General features: G+C 38.1%; 1 protein-coding gene across 4 annotated transcripts in view; it reads right to left on the reverse strand.

The window, feature by feature from the left end:
• The window catches only part of CDC42EP3 (CDC42 effector protein 3), a 35,771-nt gene extending 22,084 nt beyond the window's left edge, over positions 1-13,687 (reverse strand). The window contains exon 1 of one of the 4 annotated variants that reach the window (XM_070950197.1): positions 13,570-13,687. The gene's annotated coding sequence lies outside the window, so the exon portion shown is untranslated. Of the gene's footprint in view, positions 1-13,113; positions 13,494-13,556 lie in introns of those variants that run through there. The other 3 variants (XM_070950207.1, XM_070950182.1, XM_070950189.1) reach the window with 3 other exon arrangements.
• Between the last annotated feature and the right edge of the window lie 422 nt (positions 13,688-14,109).

The following is a 14,109-nucleotide window of genomic DNA, read 5'->3' on the forward strand; positions in this document are numbered from 1 at the left end:
AAACCCAGGTGGGCATTGCCAACTTGACATCTCTCCCCCACCCAGTCACATGACTCCCTTAGCTACGCCTACCTAGCTGGTCATTAGGGCAGAGAACTGGTTGTTAAAAAGCACAGGAAACCACAAAACCCTTTTGACATCTCTCGCTCCCTCTCTCTCTGTCTCCCCCCCTCTCCCCCTATCGCCCCCCATCTCTCTTATGCAACAGAATTCTCAGAAACGATGAGGATGATGACAACACACAAGATAATGAGATTGTATAAAAAGAAACAGGCACTGGAAAGTCCCCTCCTCCTCGCATTTAACTGAGTCCTGAAGAAGGATCATTAGTGGAAAAACAGAAATGGGTGCGTGTGAGAGAGCAAAGATGTGAAAATTTAGAGAATGAGTTTATTTTGCACTTTTTTTCTTCATCATCATCATCATCACTGTATCATTATTCATTATTATTTAAATATTACTTTATTAGTATTAATGCTATTGTTGTTAGTGTGCTTTCCAATGTGACACCGATGAAAATGTTATATAGTACATTGAAAAAAAAAATTCTACACACTTTAGCCCATCTCAGCTGGCCCTCTCCAGGCCACTTGTCCTTTGGCACAGCTCTCACATTACCATCCCCAATGGGCAGCCACGTTGATTTTCTTCCAACTCCTGTATCCCTAAATAGAGAAACTGTTCATGTTGTTATTTCAGTTACCCCAAATGGGAGAAGTGGCTGTCCTGAGCCTGCTCTTTTTTTGGAATGAGGATTCTGTAAATATGCACCCAGTTTGTGGAAGAAATACCTCTAGTTCTTGTTTCATCTGGAATTAGGAAAGTGGATGTTGCCCAAGACTTTTGTCTGTGATCTGTCAACTCTTCCTTTTAGGGAGGGATCACCTTAAATAGACTGAGGCTGTGCTGATTCCTATGTGGTATCCAGTGTATTGGTAAATTGTATTCATGGGAAAAGGGGGCTCCATATAAATTCCTGTATTATTTTAGGGGGATCATGGCACCATAATATTTGAGAGTAACTTGGTTAAGTGAACAAAATAAAATTACACATCATGCAACATTCCATTCCCACCAGAAGATTGTAGTTTAAAGACTCTACTGCTGTTTTGAGTACAATTACTGTGAATAGGAGCCATGAGCACAGTGAGATTAATTTGTAAGCAAACATGCATTTGATTGGCCTGTATGTCAATGTTAAAAGCTGATTAAACAAAAAGATACCATGGCAAATGGGAATTTTCCCAGGCATTTTAATGAAGTGACAATGCAGACAAATGTGAGAAATCTTTTTTAGGAGGTTTTTTTTTTAGAAAGAAACATTTTTTTATTTTTTTTCCTAACCCCATATTATTTTCTTAAAAATTCATTTCATTTTTAATATTCAGTACATAGTAATATTTGACCTCTAATATAGTACTAAAAAGCAATAAGGTATTTCCAATTATATAAATATTTGATCTTGAATATATCACATCAGGCAATTAGGTATAACTAGTAATTTTGGTAGATTCCCAAATGCAAAAGGATTTCCTTTATTTTCAAGCCAAAATAAACTAGGAGGCCAAAAACACTGAGTATTTTCAGGAATTGACATTGACAACTGACGAAGCACCGGATTGTTTTGGCATGTAATTCATGTAGCTAATCTTTTCAGGACTAGATTTATGTTATTTAACTGAGTCAATTTACCATGGTAAACTAAGAAAAAGTTCCGTCTTGTTTTGTTTCGTTTTTGCTTGCTTGTTTTGTTGACTACCCACTACGACTGCTGGAAACGGGCTGAATGAAAGCATATGATTTAAACATTTTTAATGCATTTTAAATTAGCTGAGGTTTAAGTGAGTTGAAATTAAATCTCTTCCAGTGACCTCTGTGGATCTTTTATTTATGTTAATGTCCACTCTCCCATATATTTAGCTCAAAAATATATTCGAGCTTTTTACATTTTTCAAAGAGACTGATTAATTTCATCACATAGTATCCTGCAAGGTAGAGATTGAGACACAATAAACTACATCAAGAGTTTGTTCTAAACCACAGAACATTGCAAGAACATTATTCATATATTGGAATTTATAATCCATTAGGATTTCCTTGCCTTTGGTGCCATGAAATAGAAAATGGGATATGTGTTTAATAAAATAAGGGAAAGTTTAATAAGATACATTTGTGATCATTTATCTATTCTATTGTAGCTAGGCTCAGGTTAGAGTTAAGATTAGCTCAGCTTTGGCAAATAACATTATAAAGATAAATCTCTGCTTCTTTAACAAACTATTTAACTATTTATTTGAAGAGTTCATTGACTCATTTGAAATCAGGCAAAACTTTTTGTGAACATCATTCCACAGACAGAGCACTACAGTTCAAGAACTAGCTTTTTTATTAACACTGTACAATAATCTAGAATCACTGGAGGAAAGACTTAGAAAATGATGTTTGGGCATATTTCTGAAAGAATAGGCTACCTTTCTGCATGTTCATCATCCTTTGGCAGTATAAATATTTGCCATATAAATAACCTTCCATTCTATATTCTGAGTTCCTAGGAAAAAGTCTACCTTCCAGAAGTCTTGGCTATTTGTTTTAGCAGATTCTATCTCTATCTTATTAAAGGTAATCCTCAACTTGTGACTGGTCACTGAGCAGCCATTCAAAGTTCTGACAGATTTCCAAAATGTACTTACAACTTGGATTCAAAATTCTGACAGCTGCTCTCCACCCAACCCCCAACCCCATATGTGATTGCATTTTGGGTGCTCAGCAACCGGCCCTCATTTATAGTCATTTGCAGCATCCTGTGGTCTCAAATGTGATTTACACATTTTTTGGGGGATGGAAACTGGTGATTACTTCCAGCAAAAAACACCTATTTTGGACATTGAGTTTGCTTAACGACCATGATTGTAAGATTTATTATTGTAAGCTGCCCAGAGTTAGCCTGTGGTAAGATGGGCAGCCAATAAATTTTATAAACAAATCTATCCATCCATCCATCCATCCTACCACTGCAAAAAATGTCATAAAATCAGGTTAGTCACATGGGTGCCTCAACTTACAACCATCATGAGATATGACAAAAATTCCAGCTTCCGTTATACTTGTAAATGGAGGACTTACCTACATAACATTTTCTAATAGTTGGACCAGTCTGAAACAGAATGGTCCAACTATTCTCTGAATTGCATCAACCCTAAAATAGGTTGAAATAAGATTATTTAACTGAGTGAATTATTCAACTCAAGGGGCAGAAGTCTTCAAAGAATTATTTAAAGCATAGGATTATTCAGAAAAATTATTCAAAGACAGAGAAGTATTTTCAGGGATATATATTTATATAGTACAGAAAATTATCTGTCACTATTGCATTCTATATTTGACACTATAATAATATTTGACACTAATATAATAATAGCATATTATTTTTAATTGTATTTTCCAATTTATATTCCAGCTGTATATTGCAATGTCAACATAAACATTATTAACATCAGCAATTACAGGAATATTCTAAAGACAAAACAAGAGATACCAGTGCTATAGTCAATAAAACAAGATGCCATTGCTTTTTACTATTTAAATCAGAAAACATTTTAATACTTTATTAATCATTTATGTTTATGACAAGTTAGCATTATGTTGCTACCAGAGCAGAACAGGACAAAAATATTAGTATTTTTTAAGTTGTTACTCAAATGCTTTCTCAATATCTGGTCCATTGTGCCCAAATAATATGTGCCCAGCATTTAATTTCTTAATTATTGGAGAACCTATGTATTCATCTATGTATTCATGAACATAAATACATCCATGTAGCTCTGAGTTTCCATGTATTTTTGTAGAATTGTAAGCCACAGCCGCCTATGGAAAGCTCAACAATCACCTTGTGGTCATTAGCTAGAGCACAACTGAACTTCGACAGCAGCACATGAACCAGAAACCAATGCTATGCACCCAGTAACTATAGCTTTTTCAAATATTACTCTGGGCAATGAGAAAGTCAATGTCGGCTGGCGGCACCCAGGGGGACAGCGTTCTCTGTGGGAGCACCGACCCTCTGGAATGGGCTGCCCACCGGCCTCAGGACAGCCCCTGACCTCCTCTCCTTCCGCCGCGAATTGAAGATGTCGCTTTTTCACCAAATGGGCTGAATCCGTAGGGGAGATTTTTAATAATTTTAATTAAATTTTTAATTAATTTTAACTAATTTTAAATTGACCTTGATGTTTATGTAATTTTTTTTTGTTCCTTCTTGTAAGCCGCCCTGAGTCCTTTGGGAGAAGGGCGGCATATAAATTACATAAATAAATAAATAAAATAAATATTAGGAGACAGTGTTAATGCATACCCAAGTGTCAATAAGGAGGAATCTATGATTGTCTTATGCATGACCAGCACTGTGCACAGAAGACAACTTATGAACACTGCATATGTGTTGGAACAGCAACCTTAAGAATTCCTGGCCAATATGAATAACCCCAGGCACCTCAGAAAGTTATAGTCCCAACAAATTTATCTGGAGCAGGGCTGAGGGATAAACATTTGAAATAATGAGGATCTTATAATTGCTAACTAAAAAATTAACAACAGAATTAAATAAAAGTTCATCAGAACGAAGAATATTCCTATCAAAGTCCTACATTGTTTCCGAATGGAAAACTTCCTGTTAGTATTATAATTTGAATTTAATAATAGTTAAAAACCATTTCCAATTGGGAATTTAATTTACCACTGGTAGTACTGGCAGCAAGCTGTAGAATCATCCTATTACCTAGTTTCTGGATCTCTCTAAGTAAAAGCAGACACTTCACAGGGTGTATTGAAATGTGTATCCCGAAAACTTTAGACAAAATAATAGTATATGTTTCTGTCTTCTAAAACATCCCACCTCTCAGTTGTTTGCCCAGAGAATAAATTGAATTAAAGGCAGTTGGGATTCAAAATTAAATCACATTATCTATTGAACTTAATTTGAGCTATTGGCAAAAGTAGGGGATTTACATCAAATGCAAAATGATAATCAACAAATGTGGTAAGGATTTAAAATAATGTTCATCTAATTCTCTCATAGATTTCCATATAGACAATATGTGAAATGTGTATGCAGAGAGACTCAATAACAGTAACAGAGCTGGAAGGGATCTTTTGGAGGTCATCTAGTCCAACCCCCTGCTCATGCAGGAGACCTGTACTAGGGATTCGAACTGCCGACCTTTCTGATCGACAAGCTCAGTGTCTTAGCCACTGAGACACCTAGTCAGGATCAATTTGCCTCTTGTGCAGAATATAGTAGAGTTTATAAACCGCATGTAAAATGCCAATCTTACTATGGATTAGTAATGGAGAATGGCATCTGAGAATTCCTTTTAAGAGCTTAATATCCAGATGTGTCTGGATATGTATATCAGATGCATGTCAAGCTGTGTTCCAAAGTCAGAAAGTCAGTGCTGGTTTGGTTCTGAAATTCAGACAGCATAACTCATTAAACTGAAGTGCATTTTTCGATGCCTACCAGCAACAGAGGGAGAAAACATATACGGTAGTGGCATAGCTGAAGTATTTTCTATATGCAGATATGGGGCTCTAGGGCTCAATAGAGAAATATATTTTTAATAGCGGGCAATCAATATCTCAGGTACTTATGGAGCCCATGAAGGGCAGGTACCAAATGCTTTCTTTTATCATCACGAAACCGGATACTGCACATATGTTAAGAAAAAGGGCTTCCATTGTAAATTTCATAATAAAGATCCCACTTAATTTTATCTTTAAAGTTGTACATAGCTTTGTTACCACGAAAGGGGTTGGGAAAAATTTATTTCTTTTTCAGTTGTTTCCCTTTCCTTTACCACAGTACAATGCCATCCCAATAATCGATTCTTTCGGTGATTTCACTTGAAATTTGACAGATCATTTGAGAATAGAATCCGAAACTGTAGAATAGCCACTTACAATGCCACTTCTAGTGCTCTCGTTGATTAAATTAGCACATAGATGATGCTTACCTGAACTGGGTGACCTGAGAAGTCCACAAAATGGTGATGCCAATAATTTTCCTTTGTAATCCCCCAACCATTCTTGGAGCTAAGCAGACCCCCCTCTGGCCACTACACTAGTCAAAAACAGAGGCTTGCAATTCACACTAGAACAGCTCTCAGAGGAATCAAGCAGCAAAGAGTGGGCCTCCCCAAAATAGATCACATACAATCTCTTTGAAATAAATCTTAGTGTAGAAATTATTTAAGATTCCATAAAAGCCTTTTAAAGAGATCCTAATGCTTTTGGTCTGAGGTTTTCAGAGCTGACAAAATTCATGATATGAAACGAGTAAAAGGTAATTAGATTTCAGTATGGTACCAATTTCACACACTGAGATTAAGAGTTTGTAACTGCTATTGCCTCTATAATTATAGAGAATAATACATGAAATTATGTTTGGTATGCATGTAAATCTATGCTCCCAAAAGAGATATTTTCTTGGCAATGTAACACAGCCCTTGCCTTTTGTTATTCCGTCTGTTACTAATATCTCTCTGTCTTCCCTTACAGTAACAGTGAGAATATCCTGAAGTAAGTTTTCTTAGCAAAAACAGCTTGGTCATTTATATCGTATTACCCTACACAGAATAGTTTTACTAACCCTTAAAAGCTAAATAATGTTAAAATAGTTATTTCCTAAATATCAGGATATCCACAAACCTAAGCAGGCAATATAGAATTTCTACTACAATTAAAGAGGTTCACATTTTATAAATATGATTATGATCACAGCATAATAGAAACTAGAGAGTGAGTTTGGTGTAAAAGTTAAGGTACAAGGCTAGAAATGAGGAGACTATGAGTTCTAGTCCTGCTTTAGGCATGAAGTAATTTATATCATATTACCCTACATAGTAATAGTTTTACTAGATGACTTTGGGTCAGTCACATTCTCTCAACCATAGGAGGCAGACAATGGCAAACCACTTCTGATATGCTTGCCAAGGAAACTGCAGGGACTCCTCTAGGAAATTTCCAAGAGTCAACATTGATTTGAATACATTCACACAAAATAGAAACCAGCACCAAAATCTAAAATACAAGTACTCTGAAATTAAAGGGATTTACTTGTTCCATATTAGACATAACATTGCAGAAAAAATTCCTATACTAAATCGTTTATTAAAAACTATCAAAGGAAAACCCTATAATATTGTTTTCATATTCACTGCTTACTGAGATTACACTCTTACATTTCTTTACTGGTTAATTAATCATGTTTAAAAGATATCCATGTCTGCAATTTTGGGAATTCTTTGACAGCTTCCTTGAATCAAGCTCCCTTTTTTTAATCTCTGAAAGTACAAAAAGCAATAAAGTTGGCAAAGAAGTAATTTGATTCACTTTAATCACATTTAAAATGGGTACTTCTACATTCCACTTAGCTAGGACTCCAGAAAAGATGGTGGAATTGTTCCATGAATTACATTGGAACAATTAATTATAAAGAGGAAGAAAAACATTTTATAGCTGGCTCCCAAGTAGAATCTGTTTGCAGAATTAACTCAACCATGGTTATTCAACTCAGCTTTCTAGATTTACATCATATATAAAACCACAAACTAATCACAAGGAATAGATTTTCACAACTTGCTAGGCAAAAATATGATAAGACTATTGTGCTTTATATACACAAGTGAAAAGTCAGATATAGCCTTATCAGATCTAACTGAGAAGTCTTCATTTCAGAAGACAATATAATACCTAATCTAAATCAGGAAGAGTTTAAAAAAAACAAAAGAAATATAGGCACACTTGGAACAAGAAAAAAGTTGCCTCCCTAAACACATTTTAAAATTTGTTGGTTTTAATTAGCAAGGGTAGAGTTCTTAAGTTAATGTGTTTAGTCGGTTCGTTTTAATTTTCTTGCTTTCATCACTGCTGTATTCTAGTACTTCCCAAACATGAAAACAATTATAAATTGCTTTACACTTTCATCTCCTATTGTTATATGACAAATGTTGAGGAACCATGGAATGAATTATCGTTTCCTACCACCAAATAAGCAACTCAAAGAAGAAAAGAAAAACACTTTCATTTTTTCAAAGCTAATAAATTTATTTCGGATTTTTGACATATGCTGTAGTTAGTATGCATATTAAAGTTCTACAGCATTTATTTATGAAATTTATATATTGCTGCAATTCAGTTGGACTGAAGTAGAACATAATCTTGAACCCTGGTTAAAATACAGTATTTCAAGAAAACTCTACCCACAGCCTGGAGTTTGATCCTGATGGGGCTCATGGTTGCCTTAGCCTTCCATACTTCCAAGGTCAGTAAAATGAGGACCCAGATTGTTGGGGGCAATATGCTGACTAAGCAAGTTTATAAACTTGCTTAGATAGGGCTGAAATACACTATGAAGCGGTATATAAGTCTAAGCTACTGTTGCAATTGCTATTGAGACAACAGCAGATTTGATTGAGTTAAAAAGATCCATTGACTACATTCCGCTTATTTTTTTCCATTCTGATGCTGCAAGTCCTCCTCTTCAGCTCAGATTGAACTCAGCTCCACTACAGTTAGGACATGAAAGCTAGGACAGCAAGGACCGCTCATTGCTCCAGATATAAGGCTCTCATACAGCCCTCAATCCCTTTTCTTAGACTAGTCTTACTATTTGTTAGGATTTCAAGACAGTAGAACATAGCAGAATGATATATATGTTGTGTTCCTGCAACATATTAACCCATAATTAAACAAACAATGGTTTACAGTATTCAAGTAATCCAATTTCTAGATTTGTGCAATGCAAGCCATAAATTAACTACACAGACGAAGTTCATCCCTCATATTTGAATAAAAAGGTTATTAAGGATTCAACTTAAATAAACCCAATATATAGTTTATAGTGGCATCTGTGGAGGTAAGAATTGTCAAAATCTGCAGAAGGGAGATAGATTCAATGGCACAATCTAAACATCAACACTTTTCTACCTGTATTAATGTTACTTGCACATACAAAAGGGGCAGGGCTTCTATTGTGATGCTAAACACATCATCTTTCAGATAACAGTCCCTGCCTTCCTGTGAACACCCTTGGTACTTTATGATCATCCATATACAGCTTCCTTTATTTCAATGAATTATTTCCTGATGCAGGCCAGTTTTTTTTTTAATTGCTTTATCAAAACTTTTGTTCCTTTAATAATTCTAGTGATAGTCAATAGTGGAATAAAAATCATGTACATTTGTCCCAAACATCTGCTCTTTGCTAGGGTTCACAGAGTACACTATCATAGGATAGCATTCTTCAAACTGCTATCATGTATGGGACTCACATTTTCAGAATTAGAGCCAGTGGCCACGCTAATTGGGGATTTTTGGAGATATAGGCCTCAACCTATCCAGCGGGCATAAGCTGAGGAAGACTACTATGAGTTGTTTATAATGCTTTCCTATCTTCGCAGCTGCCATTCCTCTTTCTGAGGCCTAATCCAGGTGTCAAACTCGCGATCCGTGGGCCAGATGCGTCATGCGCTGGCCATGCCTACCCCCATTTTAGCAAAGGGGGAAAAAGTCACCATACGTCACGTGACGACAATGTGATGCTGCGAGTTTGATACCCCTGACTTAACTGATTAATGCATTAATCTACTGATTTTCTTCAAACCTATTATATTGAGAACTATGGCACAGTATCTTGTGAACGCTTGACAATTTTTACTTATTCTTTTGATTCAACATCAAATTAAAATTTGATTTTGCCCTTTCTGATGGACAATGATGAATTATGGAAGAGTAGATAAAACTAATAAAGCAGATCAAGTCTTGACCCGCACATACAATTGAATTGACATATTCCTTTAAGAGCACAGAATGATCCATCTACCAGATGCATTATTGTTCCTATCCTCTGTTTTAACTGACAGCCTCCAATTCAGAGTAATTTGTATGAATGTGTTTGCCATCTCTATAAATGCAAGCCTAGCTACTAAATTGTCAAGAACAGAGGGTGAATGTAGAGAAATTGCCATAGGCGATTGAATAAAATTAACCCATACTCTGACAGGATGACACTCTGACAATTTAATTGCTGCATCCCATCTATAATTAAATATTGCATCTAAAAGCAGTTACGAAGTTGGAAAAAATATAGGGCTAAACCTAGATGTAAGAAAATCACAAACAGCTTTAAGAACACACATCATTATTTTTCAGATGACACAAAGTAAAATACTACAGATGTAATGAAGTACTGTATTTTCCAACTCAATTAATATATGGGATTCAATAAACTGGGAATGAAGATCCTGTGACTCTCAGAGGTTGCTGAATTCCAATTCCCCAAAGTCTCAGCTAAAGTCTAGTGCAGCAGTTCCCTGGGGGATATCAGAGACTCTTTCCAGGGTGGGGGGGAGGGGGTCTACAAAGCCAAATAAATGTTAACATTTCTCAATTTTAATTTCTAATTCAGTAGTACAATAGTGGTAGATATAGCTCATATAAACCAAAATTCAATCATTGTTAAGTATGTAAAGGAGTTCTGAGAATGAAATGTTTGAGAACTGCTAAGAACATAGGTATCCATTAGAAGGCACATGATGAACGTTGTGATGCCTTTTATATGCATTGTCTCTAATGTTCATAAGGGATAGAAACTTGAATTACAATACTAATTTGGTCATTTTGATGAAACCATTGGATGCTGTGGATGCCTCTCTCTGGAGTGCACAAGTCCCTACGCTTAATGTTCAGGGCCTAGCATTCTTATATAAAAGTGATAAGAAACCTGTGACCTCCTAAGTATTGCTGAATTAGAAATCCAGGTTTCTTTCATTACTGCCCAAGCTACCTCTAGATTTCTGTACTTGCTGTAAGACCATCTTCATTCTTACACCAGTCAATTATGGGGTTCAAGCACACCTTTAATTTACATTGGTAATACAAAGTTGCCAAGGTCACGCCGCTAATGCTCAAGCCTCACCTGTGGGATTATATTTCTCAAGAAACTTTCCAAAATTTCAAATCAGATGTCTTCTGGCAGTAGCACAAATACCTCGGATTATAGGCTTTATAGGTCTTGAACAGCTATTTATTTTATTAATCACATTTATGTGACCATCCATGATCCATCCCACAAGAAGCAACTCTGGGTAGCATTTGCAACTCTGTAAAGCATGATCACTGAGTAGAACTTCTTTGCCTAGAAACAGAATAGCTATCTATTCATGAGCTTTCCAAGAGTATCTGTCCGAGTCAAGCTGAAGATAGAATGTTGGGCCCAAAAGACACCTCTGTTTCATGAGTGCCTCTTGACCATTAGGTCCACTTGCAAATACGTTAATGCAAGAGACAGCAAAAGATAAAAGCCTTCATCTGAGTTCATGCAGATTTTACATTGATATTTAAGGACAAGCGAATCCAAACTTCACTTTTTGAAATGCCCATATGTAACAGCTGAAAATACAAACAGAGAAGAAATATCCTTACTACGAAGCTCATGAAAAGAACGGTGAGCAGAACTCAGCTAAGGCAACACCCCCTTTCATTTCAAACTTCCTTTCAAATTGATATTCACCTTCACAGCAGGGTTGAAAAAATATATGGCAGCTCCTTTAGCTGAAGAAATATGGTATCTCTCTAGGTTTATGAGCTCTGAGTTTTATCTTACAGGATTTGGACCATGTGCTCACTTTCAGTTTTCTGTGCTCTCTGTCCTTTCCTTTGAGGCAGTTAAGGTCACAGCTGCTTGACTATACAATAATCCAGTGTTTGAGCAGACATTTATTTTTAAACTTGTCCACCCAGAAAGCCAGAGTTAAAAAAAGAAAGAAGGCAAAACGAACACTCTTTCAAAAGTTACAGTGTGGATTTTTAAAAAATTCAATAAAATATTTTTGAAGGAAAGAATTGTAATGTAGTTTTGCAAGGAATATTTAGTTTGCAAGTGAGGTCAAGAGACAGAGCTAACCCTGTTTTTTTTTCCTACCCAGATGCTTAAAAAATAAGAATTCCACATCAATCCAATATCTCCATGCTGTGAGAATGGAACAAACTTAGGGGAAAAGTATAATATTCCAAGAAACTGCAGCACTGTACAACAGTGGCCTCATGCCTGATATCTTTCAAACACATCAACGGCTTTGTCCATTGGAAGATGATTCTTCATCCAAAACAGGGATGAAGATGTTCACTTGGGGCTCTTAGTAAACTTTGTTATAACATTCTCTCATTCTCTCTTTGTTCTTTATTACAGAAAAGCAGTCCTGCTGCAGTGGGACCTGTCATCCATAGTAAGCATGTTTCTCTGTAGAGCATAAATGCTGATCTCTAGCACTTTCCAGCATAGTGGCTGGTAACTAATTTACAGATATATGACTAAGCTAAGTTTCATTCCCCAATCAAGGTTTGCTGAGCTATGGCTTGGTTCACACAGAATTCTAAACATCACTTTCTTGTCCAACATTATTATTGAGCTCATGCATCACGAGAGGCAAAAATAAAGGTCATCCTATTATGGCTCAATGTAATATATCTTTCTCCGGTTGAAAGCCACCCTAGATGATTTTAATCAGTCTCTTTCAGATTAAACTCCTAACTAAACTCACGGAATTTTCAAATAAGATAGCGTGGACAATACATATTGCCTCAGGCTCTTTATCTCCTAGTTAGTCACTGATTTTATTTTCATTTTTTTCCCTGGATACCATCAGCTGTCACAAGCCATTATAAATCTGGATTTGAAAAGTGCACGCACATTAGCTCCACATAAGGGAAGTGCGGTTTGGGAAACTACACACATAAACACAATATCAGATCTCCCCATTAGGCTGTGAACAGATAGCGTAGCCATTCCCAACCACGTGCCCTCCACGGCTAAAAATCAAATACGGCTTAAAAAAAAAAAAAACCCAAGCGAGGAAGCGCATTCTGGCAATACATCTGTCCATAACTCTCTATGCAAAATTCGTGCTTATTCTGCCACTCACCCCAGCCTCCCCCCTTTGCTCTGGTGTCTCCTCAGCTAATTACTAACTCGTTCCCCTCCAACCCTGCCGATTCCTTCTCGTTATGCCCAACGTCGGAACCAACCGATCTCGCACACAAAGCAACCTCCATCCTTACAAGCATTGGGCGGCTCCCCGCGCCTTCCTCGTTCTCGGTTGCACACGCCAAGAAATGTGGGTTGTCAAAAAGCATATCCTACCAGGCCGGATTGGGGGGATGAGGGGCGGAGGAGAGAACCCGTCTGGTCCTCGTCCCTCCCAGCCAGTCAATTCAGCGCCTTGCCATGTCTTGAACCCGTTTGCGGTGGGCGCGCGCGACCTGCGAAGCCCCTACTCGTTCTCGTTCTCTCTCTCTCTCTTTTTTTTTTCCTTTCTCTTTCTCTCTCTCTCTCTCTCTCTCTGCCGGTTGAGCTACAGCCGTGCGGCAACAGCAAAGCGGCGGGCAAATATATATATATATGTACATCCAAGGGACTGTCGCGCAGACTGCAAAGAGAGCCAGTTGCACCAGTCCAGAGAAACGAACAGCTGCAGCGGCGGCGGGAGCACCAAGCAACTTACAGGCTTCACTCACCCTCGGTCACTCGCTTTCTCGAGCGCGCGAGCACGCGCGCGAGTAGATCCCGAGCTCGCGCTAACCTTCCTGCATGCGCCGGCTCAGCAGCAGGAACTGCAACAGCGGCGGCAGCTGCCACCCGGAGGCAGGCAGAGACGGCGGCGGCGGCAGCAGCAGCTGGTTGGGGCACGGAGGCGCCTCTCCTGTGTTTCAAGGCGGCCGCAGCACCTGTGACCGCTTGTCACCTAGGAGCGCCCGCCTTCAGCGGCGCTTTCTCCTCCTTCTCCTCCTCTCTCTCCTCCCTTCACTCTCTAGTAGCTGCGTCGCCCCCTGACGGGGAAACTGTTCGGTCTCGACGCCAGCCTTACCCAGAAAAGGGAATGGGAGACGAGGCGGCGGCGGCGGCTGCTGCAGGCTTGCGAAGGCGGTTGCCTCTTCTCGCCTCGTCAGCAAGAGCAGCCCCGCTGAAAGAATGCAGAAGGAGCCGAGGTCCCGGCCTTTCTTAAGAGAGGCAGGGCGGCTCAGTTGGCAGCAAGCGAGGCGCTGCCTCCGCTTGCC

Source organism: Pituophis catenifer, unplaced genomic scaffold, assembly GCF_029215685.1.
Source record: "Pituophis catenifer annectens isolate HBS135680 unplaced genomic scaffold, rPitCat1.0.hap2 SCAF_1, whole genome shotgun sequence".
NCBI lineage: Eukaryota > Metazoa > Chordata > Lepidosauria > Squamata > Colubridae > Pituophis > Pituophis catenifer.